This window comes from Pan paniscus, chromosome 2, assembly GCF_029289425.2.
Source record: "Pan paniscus chromosome 2, NHGRI_mPanPan1-v2.0_pri, whole genome shotgun sequence".
NCBI classification, from domain to species: Eukaryota; Metazoa; Chordata; class Mammalia; order Primates; family Hominidae; genus Pan; species Pan paniscus.
This window is the reverse complement of record NC_085926.1, coordinates 174,959,796-174,981,746: the sequence shown is the minus strand read 5'-3', so window position 1 is coordinate 174,981,746 and position 21,951 is coordinate 174,959,796. Positions and strand designations below refer to the sequence as shown.

The 21,951-nt window shown below is 37.1% G+C and overlaps 1 protein-coding gene across 11 annotated transcripts in view; it reads left to right on the top strand.

The window, feature by feature from the left end:
• The window catches only part of TBL1XR1 (TBL1X/Y related 1), a 185,168-nt gene that overhangs the window by 106,956 nt on the left and 56,261 nt on the right, over positions 1-21,951 (top strand). For 2 of the 11 annotated variants that reach the window (XM_063602606.1, XM_014344461.4), the window contains exon 3: positions 14,543-14,661. The exons of 8 other annotated variants lie outside the window; for them this stretch is intronic. The gene's annotated coding sequence lies outside the window, so the exon portion shown is untranslated. Of the gene's footprint in view, positions 1-7,477; positions 7,497-14,542; positions 14,662-21,951 lie in introns of those variants that run through there. One more of the 11 variants, XM_055110697.1, reaches the window with a different exon arrangement.

Genomic DNA, 21,951 nt, shown 5'->3' with positions numbered 1-21,951 from the left:
TGGATCAAATGGTAGTTCTACTGTTAGTTCTTTAAGGAATCTCCACATTGATTTCCATAGTGGTTGTACTAGTTTACATTCCCACCAGCAGTGTAAGTGTTCCCTTTTCACCACATCCACACCAACATCTATTATTTTTTCATTTTTTGATTACAGCCATTCTTGCAGGAGTAAGGTGGCATCACATTGTGGTTTTGATTTGCATTTCTCTTATTTTTAGTGATACTGAGTATTTTTTTCATGTTTGTTGGTCATTTGTATATCTTCTTTTGAGAATTGTCTATTCATGTCCTTAGCCCACTTTTTTATAGGATTATTTGTTTTTTTCTTGCTGCTTTGTTTGAGTTCCTTGTAGATTGTGAATATTAGTCCTTTGTTGGATGTATAGATAGTGGAGATTTTTTCTCACTCTGTGGGTTGTCTGTTTACTCTGCTGATTGTTCCTTTTGCTATGAAGAAGCTTTTTAGTTAATAATTAAGTCCCATCTTAATTTATCTTTGTTTTTGTTGCATTTGCTTTGGGGTTCTTGGTCATGAAGTCGTTGCCCAAGCTAGTGTCTAGAAGGGTTTTCCCAATGTTATCTTCTGGAATTTTTATGGTTTCAGGTGTTAGATTCAACTCTTTGATCCATCTTGAGTTGATTTTTGTATAAGGTGAGAGATGAGGATACAGTTTCCTTCTTCTACATGTGGCTTGCCAATTCTCCCAGCACCATTTGTTGAATAGGGTGTTCTATCCCCACTTTATGTTTTTGTTAGCTTTGTCGAAGATCAGTTGGCTGTAAATATTTGGCTTTATTTCTGGGTTCTCTGTTCTGTTCCATTGGCCTATGTGCCTATTTTTATACCAGTACCATGCTGTTTTGGTGACTATTGCCTTATAGTATAGTTTGAGATCAGGTAATGTGATGACTCCAGATTAGTTCTTTTGGCTTAGTCTTGCTTTGGCTATGTGGGCTCTTGTTTGATACCATAGGAATTTAGGATTGTTTTTTGTCCTTCTGTGAAGAATGATGTAGTATTTTGATGGGAATTGCACTGAATTTGTAGATTGCTTTTGGCAGTATGGTCATTTTCACAATATTGATTCTACCCATCCATGAACATGGGATGTGTTTCCATTTGTTTGTGTCATCTGTGATTTCTTTCAGCAGTGTTTTGTAGTTTTCCTTGTAGAGGTCTTTCATCTCCTTGGTTAGGTATATTCCTAAGTATTTTATTTTATTTTTGCAGCTACTACAATAGCTGTAAAAGGGGTTGAGTTCTTGGTTTGATTCTCCACTTGGTTGCTGTTGATGTATAGAAGAGTTAGATTTGTGTAAATTAATTTTGTATCTGGAAACTTCGCTGAATTCATTTATCACTTCTAGGAACTTTTTGGAGGAGTTTTTAGGGTTTTCTAGGTATACAATTATATTATCAGCAAACAGCAACAGTTTGCCTTCCTCTTTACCGATTTGGATGCCCTTGATGTCTTTTCTTGTCTGATTGCTCTGGCTAGGACTTCCAGTAAGTACTATGTTGAATAGAAGTCATACCACATATTCTTTATCCATTCATCTGTTGGTAGACATTTGGGTTGCTTCCACCTTTTGGCTGTTATGAATAGTCCTGCTTTGAACATGGATGTGCAAATCTCTTTGACATCTTGATTTCAACTCTTTTTAGAACTGGAATTCTTTTTGGGATCTCAGAAGAGGGATTGCTGGATCATATGGTAATTCTAGGTTTTTTTTTTCCTTGAAAAACTTCTGTACTCTTTCCAGAGCAGCAGCACTATTTTACATTTCTACCAATAGTGCAACAGGGTTCTACACACTGGACAACATTTGCTGTTTGTTTGCTAGTGCCCATCTTAATGGGTGTGAGGTGCTGACAATAATTTCTTTACACTACCAACTATCTACTTAGCTTCAATTTTTCTGAACTGCTCCTAATATGTTTTTACAGAATCAACAAAACTTATACATTATGTTTGGTTACTGTGTATAGTTATGCTTCTACCTATTTTTTCCCTTTTATTTGTCCTGTGAAGTTTTCTACATTCTGTATTTTATTAATTGGATTCCTGTAGTATAATGTTCATCTTTTCCTTATATTTTCTGTAAATTGGTGGTTATAGCTAAAGGCTTCATCTAATGAATTAAGATTAATCTAATCTTAATTTAGGTTTTTTCCTTTATTATTTTGGGAGGTTGGGGTGGCAGAATATTTCACAGGTGGTGCTAAGTATAGATGGAATACCTCTAATCTGAAATGCTCCAACATCTGAAATTTTTTGAGCACTAACACGACACTCAAAGGAAATACTCATTGGAGCATTTTGGATTTCACATTTTCACAATGGGAGTGCTAAACCGTTATACTGCAGATATTTCAAAATCTGAAACACTTGTAGTCCCAATCGTTTTAGATAAAGGACACTTACTGTATGCTTGCATAAAGAAGCACCCAATGTTTGTTTTTTATTCCTGACAGTAGGCGACATTGATGATCATTCCTAGAACCATTATTTCCATGAGGGCAATGAGAATGTTCATATTCAATTATATCAAGCTTTTATTATGTGTAACATTTCTATAAAGAGAAACTTTCCCCAACAGATATTTCGTTACTTTGTGGCACAGATTGCACAGGAAAGGCATATGAAATGCATGATTCTTTCTTTTATTTACCAGTTTTCAAAGTACTGAGTTGTTTCCTGGAAGCCTTTCTAGTATTCTTGAATACCTTTCTAGGTAACAAATGAGGATTTTTTTGAGTTATTGTGAGCATGTGGATTTAAGCATTTGATATGTTTTATTGCACTGTAGTTTGTATTCTTATTGATGTCATTCCCTTGGCCAAAAGAGCCTTTTCAAGTTGACTTCTGAGTCTTTTCTGACATGACTTTAGTATTGTCTCTCTGGTAGCTTCCTTGCTTTCTGACAAAACAAGATGTTGGCCAAAGCTCATCTTGTACATGTCCTTCATTGGTCCTCAGATCAGCTATGTCTCTAAAGTCCTGATTCCTTTTAGTGAAAAAGAATATTTATATATTTATGTTATATAATATGCAATAGTTAATATGTAAACATAATGGAAAATAATGTATTAAACAAAAGTAGAGTATAAATAACACATAAAGTACATGTACTTTATAAGTACTTTAAGTACATGTAAATGTAGAAAATAAACATAATATAAAATTATACATATTTTTATATTTATAAATGTATATTTAACCAGTATGAGTAGTGACTGTTGTTTTCATTTTTCTCTTTTTGTCCACGTCTCAGTGGGATTACAGCTAAGTATTACGTTTTAAAGTAAGTCCTCATGGGTAATCTGCCCCCCTGCCCACCTCCAATTTGATATATAGTTGGGTCAGCTTGTCCCTCCCCTCCCCGATCTCCCCAATTCCTGCTCCCATTCCCCTTTTCTTCTTCCCTTCCCCTCTCCCTCTTTTCTTTTTCTTTCTTTTCTTCTTTTCAGCAGGGTGTCACTCAGTCACCCAGGTAGGAGTGCAGTGGCCTGATCATGATTCACTGCAGCCCTGACCTTCTGGGCTCAATCGATTCTCCCACCTCAGCCTCCCAAAGTAGCTGGGACCACAGGTGCATGCCACCATGCCTGGCTAATTGTTTTAACTTCTATTTTATTTTATTTCGAGACGGAGTCTCGCTCTGTCGCCCAGCCGGAGTGCAGTGGCGTGATCTTGGCTCACTGCAACCTCTGCCTCAATTGTTCAAGTGATTCTCTTGCCTTGGCCTCCTGGGCAACTGGAACTACAGGTGCGTGCCACCATGCCCAGCTAATTTTTGCATTTTTAATAGAGATGGGGTTTCACCATGTTGTCCAGGATGGTCTCTGTCTCCTGACCTCGTGATCCACCTGCCTCAGCCTCCCAAAGTGTCTTGATTACGGATGTGAGCCACTGCACCCAGCTGATTTTTTTTTTTTTTTTTTTTTAGTAGAGACAGTGTCTCCCTGTGTTGACCAGGCTGGTCTTGAACTCCTGGGCTCAAGCAATCCTCCTGGCCTCAGCCTGCCAAAGTGCTGGGATTACAGGCCTGAGCCACTATGCTGGGGCCAGGCCAATTTGTTTCATTTTATTTTTAGTATTTAGAATTTAAAAATATTTGTTTTTATTTTGTTTTATAATCATAGGAAACATTTATATCACTTCAAAGTGAGATACATTCTTACTTCCTCCTTTTGTAAGTAACCAAGTTTTAAAAATCAAACTATTTTTGGTTTATCTTGCTCAAATGTAAACAAATCCATGGGTATTCTTAAATATTCTGGAGATCACTTCACAGCAGGACATAGAGATAGTCTTTATTCATTGTTTTACAGCTGCATTCTACTCCATTACACAGATAGCTGTTTCAAGAGTGGAAGTTTTTAGATGGGAGCGTGAAATGTGCATGTCAATTTGCCAAATTTCCTTCTGTAAAGCATTATGCCATCTTATGTTCCTTCCAGCAATATACGAGGTTCCCTCTTTCCCCATTAGCAGACAGTATATATGATGTCTTTTTTGATACATATATGTCTTTTAATCTGATAGGTGAGAAATAGTATTTCACTATGGTTCTAATTTGCATCTTTTCATTTATTTTATAACTGTTTGCTAGTTTATTTTAGAACTGTTTGCATATCTTTTTCTTTGAACTGTTCCAAAGATAGATTCTTATTTTCCAGAAAAGTCTACCAACTGTGTCGATCAATCCCCTGAGCCCTTCTATTTCCTCTTGTTCTGTTTGTATAGTCATCCCACAACTTCTAAAAATTAATTTGGTTTAACAACAGGACTCTTCCACAAAGAATAGAATGATGCTGAGCAGTTCTCTTAGGTTTGATTCTTGAGGAACCAGACCCTTGATTATAACCCTTTATTGGAAAGGTGGATCTAGAAAGTTCCTGTGGAGAAGCCAGAAAGGGAAAAGGAGGCTGATACCGACTGCCTGAAAGAGTAATTTTTTTGTTCAGTTGGACTCAAATCATGTGGCATCCTCGGGGACAGTGTAGAACATGTCTCTTTTTCCACCTAAAGGGCAAGGAACCTCGGGTAATTTGTCCACTAACCCCCATTCCTTAGTCGGGGAGTTAGGCAGTTAGGCTTTGCGGAGGGCAGGGCAGCAGCTCCTGACCTGCTGTTTGGCCTCAGGATGCTTTGCAGTAAAAAGCTACCCAGCTGCTTGGGAAAGTTGAGTGATGAGGGAATGTGGGCTGGGCCCTGCTGGCCTCTTCTGCATCGATGAATATTCTGGTCTACTGACAGGTACATTTCTCAGTGTAATTAGTAAATCACCTCTTTCACTCTTAAACCACCCTGCTGTATTTTGTTAACATATCTTCTCTCAGAACTTGATTATTCTTAAAAAACTGAAAGAAGTTATGACTTGCCAGACTGAAGACCAGACCCCAAGGAGTTGTGACCCTGCCAACAGGTCGCTGCCGAGAAAGAGTGTGGTACATAGCGAGGAGTCAGTGATTATTACCTACTTATAAATGTAGCATCCATAAATTAATTTGTTCTATTTACTGTAGGAAAGTTCATTGTTACTTTCATTTTTAATCTTTTACCATCATGATTAGGAGCTGGTATTATTAAATGTGAAGAAAGAAGGACATTGTCGCATGATATTGTGTGAACCATTTTCATTTGGTTGAGAATGTATGCCTCTGGAGAGCTGATTCCCAAATCAACAGTAAGAGGGTTACATTGAACACCTCTTAGTCTCTAGGCTTTTCTTTTCTTTTTTTTTTTTTAAACAAATGAAGAAAAGCAGAGCACACACAAATTGGAGTTATATTTAACTGATTCCTTGTATCTTTGTCATTAGAGGCTGAAATAACTGAGCCTGAAATGGAAGCTGTGAAAGACTGTGGTATCACGTGAAAGGCAGAGAAAGCTTGGCTTCTTACATGGATTTAATCTTTACACAGGTTGAGCATTGGTTATCCAAAATGCTTAGGACCAGAGTATTTCAGATTTCATATTTACTTGGATTTCGGAATATTTGCATATCTATAATGAGATATCTTGGGGATAGGATCCAAGTCTAAACACGAAGTTCATTTATGTTTCATATACTCCTTATATATATATAGCCTGAGGGCAGTTTTATACAGTATTTTAAATAATTTTGTGCATGAACCACAGTTTTGACTGTGACTTGTCATATGAGATCAAGTGTGGAATCTTCTGCTCATGGCGTTATGTCACTGCTCCAAAAATTGCAGATTTTGGAACATTCTGGATTTTGAATTTTTAGATTGGGGTGCTCAATTTATATTAACTGTGATAGAACTTGTTATGGTGAATTACTATTTTCATTTTAAAACATTTTTCATGTTTCAAATAATTTTGCTGTCCTTTCTATAAATTCTCAGTGTAGGCACTATTCAGGAATAAAATACTAGCTGTCTTATCTCGAGAAACACAGAGTAGTGTGAGAGCAAGGACATACACCCACAATAGAGGGATAGATGTTTAACACGGTAATGTTAAAACAAAAGGTGTCCTATCACTGAATATTATCTGGCTTATTTTTAAGTTTTCCTAATTTTCTTTGGGTGTACTATATTAAATTTGGTCTTACTAGATTTTGACTATTTGGGGTTGGACAGCCTGGTCCCATATAGCCATAAAATTGGTAACTGAAGGCCATTTCTTATTTCAATGGTGTATTGAAGACTCCCCGCCCCCCATTCTTTTTTCCTTTCATTCATCCATCCGTCCAGTGGATAAGATTGCATGATTAAAAAAAAAAAATTTGCTTGAGACAGAAATTAACATGCTAAAGTTAGTGTGTAAAGGACAGGAACTTCTAGTTTCATACAGGTTCTGTTTGTTTGCTTCTTCAACTTCTGTCCTTTTTCTTAAGCCAGTTAATTTTAGTTATATCTTTTGATTTTAATCCTGGTTCATAGAAACAGAAATCCTTCACCATGCCTATTTTCTCTCTTTTCCTATGATTTACTAGCACCTGTAAGGAGAGTTTTTAAAACAAAAAGGTTGGAATGCTAAAGTTCTTAATTCACAACCCTCTATATGTTAGGCCTTCATTTCCTGTCAGATGTTTATTGGGATCATTTTGAGTTTATTACAACCTGATATTTTTTTAAAAAGTGACTTAGAGCCTAAGGGCTTATGATTATAGAACAGATTACATAGAGGTACTTTAAACATGTAAGAGAAAAATGCCAAAAACCATTTTGATTAGTTAAAAAAAATTTTTTTTTAAATAAAAAAGTAAGTAAAAATCAACCCCAAAATGGAAGGGTTAGTATAGTTGACCCTTGAACAACACAGGTGTGGACTATGTGGGTTCACTTCTACTTGGTTTTTTTAAAAGTAAAGTTGCATCTAGTATGCCTGCCTTTCTGCCTGTCTGTCCTTCCACCTCTTCTACCTCTCCCACCCCTCAGACAGCAAAACCAACTTCTCCTCAGCCTTGTGAAGAGGATGAGGACCTTCAGGATGGTTCACTTCCATTTAATGAATGGTAAATATATTTTCCATATGATTTTTAAAATAACCTTTTCTCTAGCTTCTTTTATTGTAAGAATACAACATCTAATAGCTACAACATGTAAGGTGTGTGTGTTTATGTTACTAGTAAGACTTCGGGTCATAACTAGGTTGTTAGTAGTTAGGTTTTTGGGAAGTCGGAAGTTATATGTGGATTTTTGATTGGGTGGGTTGATAAAACCCTAACTCCTGCTTTGTACAAGGGTCAACTGTATATGTTCCGTGATAGAGAGTAGTTATCTTACTTAAATATTGTTATAACCATGTAAAGTTGTTAATACCTGTTTCATTGGTGAGAAAACCATTATTTTTCTTAAAAAAAATTGTGGGCTCTAATTATAGTAGAGAGATGAAAATTTATTTCAGAAAAGAGACTTCCGTTGCTCCAACCCCATGTCATGTAACAGAGCAGACACTTTCATTACCCTCTGAACATACAGCTTGTGTATGTATGTATGTAAGACAGACTACCCATACTGAGACACCTTGGCCCTTCTTTGCTATTGGCTCCCCTCCCTCACCGTTTCACGTCTGTATTTAGACTTACCCAGTATGGTAACCACTAGAAATACGTAGCTGTTGAACACTTGGAAATAAGACTAGTCAGAATTGAGATGTGCTGTAAATGTAAAATGCATGCTGGATTTTGAAGACTTAATTTTTTTAAAGTAAAATATCTCAATTTTAAAATATTGATTATAAGAAATAATATTCCAGATATATTGGGTTACATAAAATATTATTATTAGAATAAATTCTGCCTGTTTCTTTTTAACTTTTTCATGTGGCTACTAGATAATTTAAAACTTACGTGTGTGGACTTGGCTAGTGCTAATATCTGGGGAGACTGGAATGACTTTCTGAGGGTTCCTAAAATTAGATATTGGGACTGTGTTACAAAGCTAAGTAAGTTCTCATTTTACAAATGAAGTACTAATGTTTAGAGAAGTGATTCCATATCATATACTTTGTCATAGTCACAGAACCAAGAATTGAACCATTATCTCATTTGCACTCCAGCATTCTTTTAAATTTTGTGTAACACAGATTGTGTAGAGGTGAATCGTGAGAGTTTTTGGTGGACCTCAGGCACCCATAGAATAATAGGATTGAAAGCACCTTGATGACAGGTCTCTAGATTTTTTCATTACTTTTGAGAGCTAAAGATATTTGTTATTTTGGGAAATTTTTCTTTTATTAAAACAATTTTATTGTCATCTATGTGTAATCTCTTATTCAGGAAGATCATAGTGTTTGCTATCATTTTTCTATACATCCTATTGTCTTAGAATTTTTTCCCATATTTTTTCAGTCATAAAGTTTTCATTTGGAAACTTTTTTTATGGTGTCTGCTTCTGAGAACTTGTGTTTCCTGTCCCTTCATGGGCATCTTTGAGAATTCTGACACCTGGATCATCTCAGGATTAATATCTGTTATTGTCTTTTCCTTTGAGAATGATCAGATTTTCTTCATCTGTACCCTTCCTGGAGAATGTTGTTTTTAAATGAAAGCAAGCAATTAACATTGATAGGCTCAGACTCCCAAGTTCTGTGGCACCCATGGGCAGTGGTTCCAATATCAGTTCAGTTTTCAAAGTCTTTGCTAAGCTACTATGAGTCTGCTTCCTGATTGAGCCTCTCAGGAGTTAGTATGGAACCTGAAGGTGATTTGTGTCTTCAGTTCTCAAGACCTTTGTAGTGCTTCTTTGGGTATGTTCCACATGCACATCTTGGGATGAATTTGGAACTTGTGTTGGTTCATAGGAAGAATTGCAGGATCCACTTCAGCTCTCTCTTAGGGATTTATTCTTATGCTTTTCAGTTCCTGGAGGCCTCGTTTTTTCTGATTTAGTTTGGCTTTTTTGATTGAAAGAAACTGGCTCAATCTAGCTGGTAAAAGTTGGGGGGAACACCAAAAAAGTAGGCCAATTACAGTGTTGAACAAGTGTGCTCAGAAGAATAGTAGAGAATTATAATTCCACAAATGGAGTAGTGGCTGCTATGGAACAAATCCTCCCACAAATAGTAACTACAATTTCTGGACAACATATGAAAAACAAACATTATGAGGACACCATAGAACAAACCTGTTTCAGAAGTCAGACCGGATTGGATTCTTAAGAGAATGGCATTGGAGTTTCCTGTTATTGACGGATCTTTGCCTGAGGACAGGTTCCCATTGGCAGAGGAATTAGAGAATTGTTCAGAACTAACGTTGCACTGCAGAGTAATGGGGTCCAGCACAGGAAAGGAGGAAATCCAGGAAGAAAATACCCATAGAGGTGGAGTACCAAATGTGGTTTATAAACTCTGCTAAAATATGGGGTTGACCCCTAAACTGGTAACAGTTCAGATATCTATAAACGAAGAAAAAGGATTATCAAGTTGCTGTATGTGTACAATGGAATACTCCTAAGCAATAGGAAGGAACCAAGGCATCGATGTCTGCAGCAACTTGGATTAATCTCTGAAACATTATGCTGACTGAATGTAGTCTTCACAAAACAAGCCATCATATGTGATTCTACATATATCCTAAAACCAGACAGACCTCATCTATTGTGCATGTGGGGTGGGGCAGCCAAGACGAAGTTATGAAGGGGAAAGAAGAAGAGGTTGGCAGGTGGTAGGAATGAGTGGTGAGGGCAGGGATTAAGTGGGGAAGTGCATGTGGCAGCTTTCTAAGGCGTTGGCAATGTTCTGTATTCCGTTAGGGATTTACGTTACTCAGGTACATACGTTTGTTAAAACTTACTGAATGATATAGCCAGTATATGTCCGTTGTATTTTGTGTAAGTTTTTTCTTTTCTTTTCTTTTTTCTTTTTTTTTGAGATGGAGTCTCGCCCTGTCTCCCAGGCTGGAGTGCAGTGGGGCAATCTGGGCTTACTGCAGCCTCCGCCTCCTGGGTTCAAATGATTTTCCTGCTTCAGCCTCCCAAGTAGCTGGGATTACAGGTGCCCGCCACCACGCCCAGCTAATTTTTGTATTTTTAGTAGAGATGGGGTTTCACCATGATGGCCAGGCTGGTCTCGAACTCCTGACCTCGTGATCCACCCGCCTTAGCTTCCCAAAGTGCTGGGATTGCAGGCGTGAGCCACCATGCTTGGCCAAGTTTTTCCTTTAAAAAAACAAAAACAAAAACAAAAAAACCCCATTACTTGATGGGCAAGTTGCAGTATTTATAGAAGTATACTGATGACTGCAAGTTCTCTGAATAGATGTATTACAACAAATATGAGGAAATGTTAATTTTAAATTGTAGGTGGTAGCTATGTGGATATTCATTTTTTTTCTATATGTTTGAAAATTTTCATAGTAAAATGTTAAGATAAAATAGAGACCAGTGAATGGTATTTCTCGAAGTCAGGTTCCTGTTAATATGTTGTTTTTTTATGGCATTCATCAAAATTGATTTCTTTAAATTTGAAAATAGTTTAAAGAGCTCATCGGTAACATTTTTCTGCCTGTGCATTAAGCTGTGACCTGCTTATGATGCAGAAAGATAGAGAAATATGAATAAATAAAAGCAAGAAGACAAAACATACATACTAACTTGATCGTTTCAAAATGATGTAGCAAAGACTAAGGTCATTTCTAATACATACATTTGGAGGGGATGGATACATAATTAGACTGTGCTCAGATTCAAGTATGATTAGTGGGAGATGGAATTCATGGAATTGGTAATTTAGAACAGGTTTTTGAAAATGCTATGGGAGGAAATTATTAAGAGTTTGTTTCCACTCTCTTAATTGACCAATAGTCATTTATGGATTATGGCTTAGGACACTTTTTTCAGTGTGTTGTATTTATTTTTCAAAAAAAAATGCTGTATGATTTTTATTGTGGAATTATTAGCGAGATTGGATTGATTAGAATTTATTTTAAAATATCTCTTTGGAGGCCGAGACGGATGGATCACGAGGTCAGGAGATCGAGACCATCCTGGCTAACATGTTGAAACTGCGTCTCTACTAAAAGATACAGAAAAAATTAGCCGGATGTGGTGGTGGTTGCCTGTAGTCCCAGCTACTCCGGAGGCTGAGGCAGGAGAATGGCGTGAACCTGGGAGGTGGAGCTTGCAGTGAGCCCAGATGGTGCCACTGCCCGTCAGCCTGGGCGACCCAGCAAGACTCCGTCTCATATTCATATATATATATATATGTATAATCTCTATCTTAGAGATTTAGTAACGGTCTGTTAGGGAGTTGTTGGATTAAAAAGCGCTGTGACAGGATTTTATGGTTCTTTCATAAAGTTTTGAGAGACAAGTATAGTTGTATTAAAATTCAGTGCTGTAACATCTAGTGTTACGCATAACTGTTAACAAATACCAGTTCATTTTCTGGCCTCTGTTAATTTGCTGTTAGGAAAGTTATTCTGATAGTTATTCTGATAGGCTCAATGTTTAAATATATGTATCAGATTAAATTGTGAGTGGGGATGAGAGAAAAGTAAAATATTAGTATCAAAATATAATTTGTAATTACAAGATATAAGATTTTTAAATTTATTTCATTTTCTCTCTGGTATTTTTTTTTGAAGCACCTCAATTTTAAATTCATTTTAGAACATAACATGAAATTACTTGATGTTATAAGGGTTTGATATTTTTCTAGCCACCAAAAATTTGGACTTCCTTTTTGGTCTTTTGTCTTTTTATCACTCCAAATATACTGCAATAATTTTTTTGTTCAAATCACCATTTGTATATATTATAACTTTCTCAAAGTAAAAGTGCTATGTTGTGCCTAGCTCTAGCCATTTTGTTGCAAGAATTCTATATTACTGATACCTAAATGAGGCATTTTGGTCTTAGAGAAAATTGTGTTGTATGCTGACTTTGGAGATGGTAGAATTACAAATGTGTGTTTATGCCTTCCAGATAGAAATTTAGTGGTGAACAATCAAGGGGGTTTCACACTGTGTACCAGCTAGTTATTTAAACATCCAATTCTCCTTAACTTCTAATTTTAGTACTAGTGTCTTCCTAGAGGAGAATATTTTACCCAAACAGAAACAATAGTTCAGTTAGACTTAAATTTTTGCAGGAGCTGATTTACGTCTATATAATACTGACTAAAGACAATACTATATGTATTATATATATTGTAATATATATACTATATTATATATACAATACTGTAATTATACTGACTAAAGACAATACTATTAATTGTATCTTATAATTAGTAGTTGTATTTTCATTATTAAATATCTTTTTTTTTTTTTTGAAGTCAGGGTCTTGCCCTATCTAGTCAGGCTGGAGTGCAGCGCAGTCATGGCATACTGCAGCCTCAACCTCCTGGTTTCAAGTGATCCTCCCACCCCACCCTCCTGAGTAGTTAGGACTACAGGCATGCACTAATTTTTAAAACTCTTTGTAGAGATTAGGTCTTGCTATGTTGCCCAGGCTGGTGTAGAACTCCTGGGCTCAAATGATTCTTCTCTCTCAGCCTCCCAGAGTGCTGGTATTAAAGGTGTGAGCCACCACAACCCACCTGTTATTAAATATCTGAATGTTTAAGTCTCTGAAAAACATGATGGACAAGGTAAGATAGATGGATAAAATTGCTGAAAACAGCTCATGATCAAAATAGAACCCTAAAGAGTTATCTGTATATCCATGTGATTTCTGTTATTTGCCATTATAATACCAGAATCAAAATGAAAAATAAATTTCATGTAAATGAAAGTTTTGCTTCAAAGATTTCTATCACAGAGACACATTGATATTACATCCATCTTAAGACTGGCCAAGAACAAGAGAGAAATCTTATTAATGATTCTGAATGTCGTATTAGGAGATACTATGTATTGCCAAGGTGAAATGTTCAAATGACTAAGTAGTGGACTTGCATGTGTGTCAAGTTATTTTATAATCACTTTAGGTAATTTGCATTTAAGAAAAACTTTTAAAAACAAGCTTTTTCCATATGAATGTTTCATCATATCTTTACATCCTTTAAAAGTTGATTTCTAAGATTTTCTTGATTGTAGAGATATGTTTACTGGTTCTCATATCCTTGAAGTGTTAAGTCTGCCAGGTAAGAACTTAGCATCAACATAAGCAATGAAGTATAAAGGAACAAATAAATATAAAGTAGAACATCAGCTGATCTTTGAACTTAAAGTTAGTTGTTAAGTTTGTCAGATCCTGGAGGATTTGCTAGAACCAGGCAGTTAATTATATTTAGGTAATTTAGTTAGAAAACCACAGTTTTCGAGGTACCAGGACCTATTGTTACTGATAGATGTTTGATTTCTTTCAGTATAGAAAACTTAAACATGGAGACACTCTTTTAAAAAAATGTTTCTGTGTGTCACTGAAAAAATATATTTTTTCTTTCAGTTAGCTTTATTGTCAGAAGGAGAAGCCAGATTTCTATTTTGAGAGAACCAGAAAAAAGTATTATGAGTAGGGAAAATATGCTCATTAACACAGAAGGATATCACAAGCATACTTATTGTTTTATTGCATGTTAAATTTAAATAGTTTAATTTACTCTAATCATTTTTCTTGTCATTTTATTCTTTGTTCAGTTATTTAATCAGGGGCAGTTATGGGCACTTTATCACTTAAAGTAAGTACTAGCCCAAAGGTGTACTATTTTCTAGATTTACTTGGGCAGTCTGGCCAAAGGTGAATAGGTCTTTTCGGGCCATAATTTGGGTTACTCATTACTAATTCAGCTTAGATGTTAATGATAAAGCCTGATAATGTTACTAAGGCTGATATATTCTAAAAACCTTTCTAGCAATTAAAAGTTAGAAAGCAATTGCTTTTTGCAATTTAAAATTTTGTGTATGTCCTTTTTGTTGAGGACATAATTATGTCCTTATGAAAATTATTTTCAACCTTGTTCCCTGCTGCTGTTTCCAGTGTTAACAGTTAAACCTTACTGTTAACAGAAATCTTACATTTGATTGATTCTTCCTAAATTCATCTTTAGGATCACTCAGTGTTAAAGCTAGAGGAGCCCTTTCAGATTATCTAATTCAGTACCCTCATTTTACAGATGAGGAAACTGAGGCCTTGGACTAGAACAGAGGTCTCCTGACTCAGTCCAGGACTCTTTCTATTACATCATGCTGCCTGATATTTGTCTTTATGGAACTCAGCAACATCACATACAGGGTGAGCTTTTTTTTTTTTAAATGAACACATAAAGTGATTTGCTACCCTCATTAGTTACTAGTCCTCATTCTTGTCTAACTCTTATTTTCCTTTTCTACCCATATTTATTTTAATTGATTATATAGACCCAATTACTTGTGACACTTTTTTATTTTGCTGCTACCTCTTCTTGACGTTTGACTATTATTTTTAAGAGTTAAACTTTCAGTGGATTTCTTACCAATGATGACTGCCACTTTATCACGCACTGTAGCAACAGTCGATTAAAATTTATAACTGGAATTATTTGTAGAGTGTTACATTTAGATTAAAAAAATTACAAATAAGTCCAAGAGTGTGGATAAGATCTAAGCAGCTATAATACTAGATACAAATTTTTTTTTTTTTTTTTTAAATGGAGTCTTGCTCTGTCGCCCAGGCTGGAGTGCAGTGTCGTGATCTTGGCTCACTGCAAGCTCCACCTCCCGAGTTCACGCCATTCTGCTTCAGCCTCCTGAGTAGCTGGGACTACAGGCGCCTGCTACCACGCCCGACTAAATTTTTGTATTTTTTTAGTGGAGACGGGGTTTCACCGTGTTAGCCAGGATGGTCTTGATCTCCTGACCTCGGGATCCACCCACCTCGGCCTTCCAAAGTGCTGGGATTACAGGTGTGAGCCACCACACCCGGCCGACATTTTTTTTGTGAAATACCGACATCCCAAGAAATAATCAGCCAACAGTGTGATGTAACTGCCATTAAAATAGCCTATGCTATGAATGCATGAATTTATGCAGATTTATGTTTTAGGTTATTGCATTGTTTTCTGTATCGGTACTCAAGTTGGCTACTGTGTCCTTTTGAGAAGTCCCTAGCAATTTTTTTTTTCTTTTGAGACGGAGTCTCACTCCGTTGCCCAGGCTGGAGTGCAGTGGTGCAATCTCAGCTCACTGCAAGCTCTGCCTCCCGGGTTCACGCCACTCTCCTGCCTCAGCCTCCCGAGTAGCTGGGACTACAGGCGCCCGCCACCATGCTCGGCTAATTTTTTGTATTTTTTTTTTTTAGTAGAGATGGGGTTTCACCGTGTTAGCCAGGATGGTCTCAATCTCCTGACCTCGTGATCTGTCCGCCTTGGCCTCCCAAAGTTTTGGGATTACAGACGTGAGCCACCGCACCCAGCCGATATTGTTTTATTTTAATCAAGGCAAAACTGTATGTAAATACTGCTTGAATTATACTTTATTTATTTATTTTTTTGAGATGGGGGTCTCACTCTTTTGCCCCAGCTGGAGTGCAGTGGTGGTATAATCATAGCTCACCACAGCCTCAAACTCCTGGGCCCAAATGATCCTCCCACCTCAGCCTCCCAAGTAGCTGGGACTACAGGTTCATGCCACCATACCTGGCTAATTAAAGCCAAATTTTTTTTTTTTTTTTGTAGATACTGGGTCTCCCTATGTTGCCCAGAGCTCAAGTGATCCTCCCACCTCTGCTCCCCAAAGTGCTGGAATGACAAGTGTGAACCATGCACTCAGCCGAATTATATTTTATATGCTGGAGCATGAGAGCTATGTTTTATTATTTATGAAAGTTTAAAAATATATTTGAATAATGTTTTAGGTGCCTTATAAGATACAGGCTGCTGATTTGTTTTGTTAAAACAGGCAAAAGATTTATTCATTCTGAAGAGAAACCAGATCATGACAGACTGCTTTTTAAATGCTTATAATTTGGTAGTGGTTGAAAAAATATGCATATTAAAAGGTGACATCATAATAATGTTAACACTTAGTGGGTTATAAATGGCTTTTCCATGCATTCCCACCTGTGAGGTGTATAGATTAGGTTTTATTCTCTTTCACAGTTGAAGAAACTGGGCCTCCGGGAAGTTAAAATGACTTGATGTAATGCCTTAATGTCAAAAGCCAGTAGCATCAGAAAGAAAATGTCAACGTTCTGACTTCTGGTCTAATAATCTTTTTACTGTTGTCCAGTTTTGAGAAGAGCAATAAAACTGCACTTAGGGGTACAGGAGGAAAGTAGCCAGACATCTTTAATGTTGATATTTGAATAGGTATCATAAAGAGATAATATTTGAAGAAGAATAGACAAATTTCAACAAGTGCAGTTGAAACAGAACTAAAAGCAGAAAAGTGGAAATTTGTGGGACATGTTAGAATGATACCAGTATACTCACTTGAAGAGTAAAGTGCATATAAAGGTGGTACCATATGGCTAGATAGGTACTTTGGAACCATAGAATGGAGAACTTAGGAGACTCTTAGGCTGTCGTAATAATAAAGGTGATAGGTACTGTAGAAAGAAAGACGTGGCTGTAAGAGGTGTTGGATACATTTTAGAACGTGTAGATTTTTAAAGCTTCATTTGTATTATGTGAATATAAGTTTTTTTCCCTTTTCCTCAAGGACTCCATCTCACCAAAAGTCCCTCATTTTCAGGTGAGATCTAAAGTAAAAGTTAAGTATTTTTTCCCTTCTGAAAATTTTGTTTTATGATGGATTTAACATAGTTTTTTACCTGCTCTGTATTTATAAAAAGTTTCAAGTTAATAATACTAATAAAACTATTATTATAAGACTACCGAAAGCAGTTTAAAATTTCTTTGTAGTTCTTTTTTGTTCTTAGATTATATTCCCTAGAGATGTATGCAGCAAAAGTACTGTTGTAAGGTGTGTTAGTGTTCTTTGTTAGTAGACAGTTTTACTGGTTCACAGTACTAAAAGGTTCTTTCTCATTCATTTTGTATGTAGATAAGGTGAGTTGACTGTGGCTCTCTTCCAGTTGTCTGCTGATTTGGAGAGCCAAGCTGTTGAAGTAGACCCCATATAGGACATGCTCGTTGAGCAAGAGAGCTGGCAGACACTTGTAATGTCTCTTAAATCTTGTGATTGGATATAGTGTGTATCACATCATCTGGAATTCCACTGGCCAAATTATGTCACATAGCCAAGGTCCAAGTTGTTGGGATGGGGATGAATAACTCTATTTCAGGAAAAAAGAATGCTTAAATTCTGAACCAGTAATACATTCAACCTCTACAGCCACTTAAATTGATTCTTCCCATGTGTTGATGCCATCATAGTTACCATTATTAGGGTTAGTTTTGTTTTTTGTTTTAAGGGGATTCTCTGATAACCAAGGTAGACAGATGACTGAAGGTAAGAAGAAAAGGCTTTTGTTACCCTTGTCTGTACCTGTCTTCTACAGCATGGAAGGGGCAAATGATGGAATCTGTGTTTGTCATCCCAGGCTTTCTCAGCTTAGTGTGACTGTTACAGATTGAATTGTATCCTCCTAAATTCGTAAGTTGGAGTCCTAACCTCCAGTACCTCAGAATGTAATCTTACTTGGAAATAGGGTCCTTATAGAGATACTTAAGTTAAAATGGGATCATTTAGGTAGATCGTAATACCTTATGATTGGAGTCCTTATAAAAAAGAGAAAATTTGGGCACATATAGAGGGAGAACAGTGTGAAGACACAGGGAGAACATGGCAAAGTGACTAGAGTGATGCATCTACAAGCCAAGCTCTATGGTCCAAATTTGTCCCTCCAAAATTTATGTTGAAACCTGATCTCCATTGCAGTGGTATTAAGAGGTGGCTTTTTTGGAAGTGCTTAAGACATAAGGGCTTTGCCCTCAGTGAATAGAATTGTGACCTTATAAAAGAAGTTGAAGGGAACCCCCAGGCTCCTTAAACAGTATGAGGAGGACACAGCCAGAAGGCACCATTTATGAAGCAGAGAGCCTTCACTAGGCACTGTATCTGCTGGCACCTTGATCTTGGGCTTCACAGCCTCCAGAACTGTGAGAAAAAACTTCCGTCTAAGGTATTTTTTGTTGTATTTTGTTTTTTTGTTTTTTGTTTCTTTGTTTTTTTTCCGGTAGCCCCAAATGGACTAAGACACCAAGGAAGCTAGGAGAGAGGCCTGGAACAGACTCCTCCTTAGCACACCTTCAGAGGGAATGCGGCCCTGTGAACACCTTGATTTTGGACTTCTATAAGACAATAAATTTCTGTTGTTCTAAGCCTCTTAGTTTATGGTACTTTATTGTCACGCTAATTTAGAACTTTGCTAGAAAGCACCTTTAAATAGAAGTTTGGCAGCCAAGGCAGGAAGAAATTAGCTTGAGACTAGCTTATTTTTTAACCTTTATTGTATAATGAGTAGTCTAACTGCTAAGTAGATGCAGGAGGAGGGGTCTGTCTGTTTAGATTGGGAAACATACCTTCAAATCTGTTATCTTTTTCAGCCTGAAAAAGTGAAATATACTTGAGTTAGTTCTTTCTAAGCTGGAAATCTGTATTGAACCACACTATACTGATTAGTAGGGAAGTTTCGAAAGCTAGAAGATACTATGAATTGTGTCCCCACAAAGATATGTTGAGGTGCCAACTCCCAGTACCTGTGAATGTGACTTATTTGGAATGGAAATAAGATCTTTGTAAATCAAGTTAAGATGACATTATTGGCATGGGCCCTATTCCGGTATGACTGGTGTTTTTATAAAAAGAGGGAAATATGGACACAGACAACACACAAAGAGGAGAATGCCATGTAAAGACTCAGACACAAAGCAAGGTGGCCATGTGAAAATGGAGGCAGAGACGAATTTTGCTGCTACAAGCCAAGGAATGCCGGGTGCTACAGAAGCTGGAAGATGGATAGAACGACTCTCTTTTCCGTTGGAGGGATCGTGGCACTGCCAACACAGTTCACTTCGGGCTTCTAGCCATAGAACTATGAGACAATTAGTTTTTGTTGTAATTTTAAGTGGCCCAGTTTGTTGTAGCTATCACAGTAGCTCTGGGAAACTGATGCAGAAGGACATGTGGATTTTGAGAGTACTTTGTGGTCTTTGGGGCTGTTCTCTTACATCATTACATTTTGTACAGATTATCAGAATGGATAAACCACAGATTCCTAAACCGTGTTGTGCATGGTGTTCACCTTCACATGTTTCAGAAATATTAAGGTACTTAATATTACTCAAGTTTGAGAAAGATTGAGTTAAAATGTATTTATGTCTTTATTGTGATATAAGTTCCTTGGAAAGCAAAACATTAAGATATTATTCATTAACATTTTGTTATATTAGGTTGTTCAGCCTGTCACCTACCTGGCTTTAAGGAATGAAATATACTTGGTGGCGGTGAGGGTTGGGGAGGTAGCATAGAAAACTTGGAATATAAGTCTGTTTGAAAAGGGCCGTGGGCTCCGTTGATGTTAGAATGCCGGGGATCACATTTCAGGCTCAGGAGAAGGTGGGGATGAGGAAGTTGTCAAGGCAGAGAGTTTAATTAGTGAAATAGTGCCCGATTTTGAGGTGGTTGGTAAGAAAAAGGTTGATCTAGGGAAAGGGTTGATAGAAGCGTAGGGAGAGCTGTGCTTACTCACATTTTTCCCTAGGCTTAGGCTTCTTGTTGGCAAAGAGGTTGATCATGGCTCATACGCAAGGATTTTGGAAAGAAGGAAAACCCTATCTTATGCTTGAATATCTTCTAATATATCCACAGCAATTATTGATGCAGTCAGGAATAGCAGTGTGAGTGTAGACTAGTTTCTTGGCATTATTAAACACATATGCCTCTCTATTCTCTAGCTCTTTCACTCCCTACATCTCCTCTGTTCTTTCTTACGTATCCTCAAGGTACACAGGGATAGGGATGGGTATGGAAACTGTACCAGGTATAACTTGGAAATCTGGCTATAAAGAATTTCAGATTTTTTGCCCAGCTAGCCCTGCTCCCTTTATTCCTTATGTAGCAAACAGGTTGAGTATGTAATGAATCAATTCTCCAGTACCAAAGACCTGCATTCTTTGTTGCTGTGTATGTGGTAAAGAATGCTACCCCATGTTTGGAGTCCTGAATGGGTTTTCTTGGGAAATAAATGCTGCAAGAGAGAGACTAGTTTCAAGTTTTGGTTAGAAGGAAAGGGATTGCAACCCTTTGGCACCTTCTACAATACAAGTGATGAGTCTGGGCAAAACAAACAAAAACGTGCTGAATCCCACCAGAAGGAAAGACAGTGTGTTGCGGGAGCAGTGTGCCTTTACTGCAGCTTCCACACTCCCCTACACCTTTTCCTAGTAAAGTTTGGTAGCAAATGGGGTAAGTTTGGCTATGAAGGCCACTCTTCACTGTATTGTTCCTTTATATTAATGGATTTCTATATTGCTACAGTGTTAAGGGCCTAGAACAGTGGCAGGCGTGTAGTGTAGTACTCAGTAAAACATTTGTTACATGCATGATAGAAAAACTAAATTTAAGTAAAATGATTGAATCTTTCCAAATAGAAGTCCATTTATAGAAGTGTAGTCTCAGAAAATTTATAATTTTCATTCCTCCAGTGTGTTTTAGAGTTAGTAGATGCCATGTGTTATATTAAAACTAGAGCTTTGATACTCTGATATTTATGGCTTTTAAGTACCTTTTTTGTTTATTAAGTATAAACTTATGTATTCCAACATGAACACAACAGAAACCAAACTAAAGACTTAAGTTGTGTTAAAATATGACCAGTACTGTGGGCTAAGGAGCCTGTTTTCCAGTTTTTCCAGAGAAACTCTTTGACAAAAATATTTGTCACCAATATTGCCATGAGGGACTCAATAGGTCTCAAACATTTTGGTCTTAGGATCTTGTTACAATCTTAATTTATTGATGATCTCAAAGAGCTTTTGTTTATATGGGTTATAGTTATCAATATTAAATGTATCAGATATTAAAATGGAAATTTTGCATTACTTACTAATGTATTTTTTTTCTTTTTTTGAATTCAAACTCTCTCTGTCACCCAGGTTGGAGTGCAGTGGTCCTGTCTTGGCTCACTGCAACCTCCACCTCCTGGGTTCAAGCGATTCTCCTGCCCCAACCCCCCAAGTAGCTGAGATTACAGGTGCATGCCACCACACCTGGCTAATTTTTGTATTTTTAATAGAGACAGGGTTTCGCCATGTTGGCCAGGCTGGTCTCGAACTCCTGACCTCAAGTGATCCACCCGCCTCGGCTTCTCAAAGTGTTGGGATTACAGGCGTGAGCCACTGCGCCTGGCCATTTCATTCATTTGCAAGAAAATGTCTGCCAAATCCCCAGTCTGAATAACTATATTGTCATTTCTTCTTTGAAGTATAAACGCTGTTCCATGAAAAAAGTGGCTAGTGTAACTTGCAATTCAAACCATTGCAGTCCTGTTTTTTGAGACAACCATCATTTTAGTATGCAACGGAAGTAACTCTGTTACTTAGCACTTTGTTACACACACAGCATATTAAAGATGTGTATT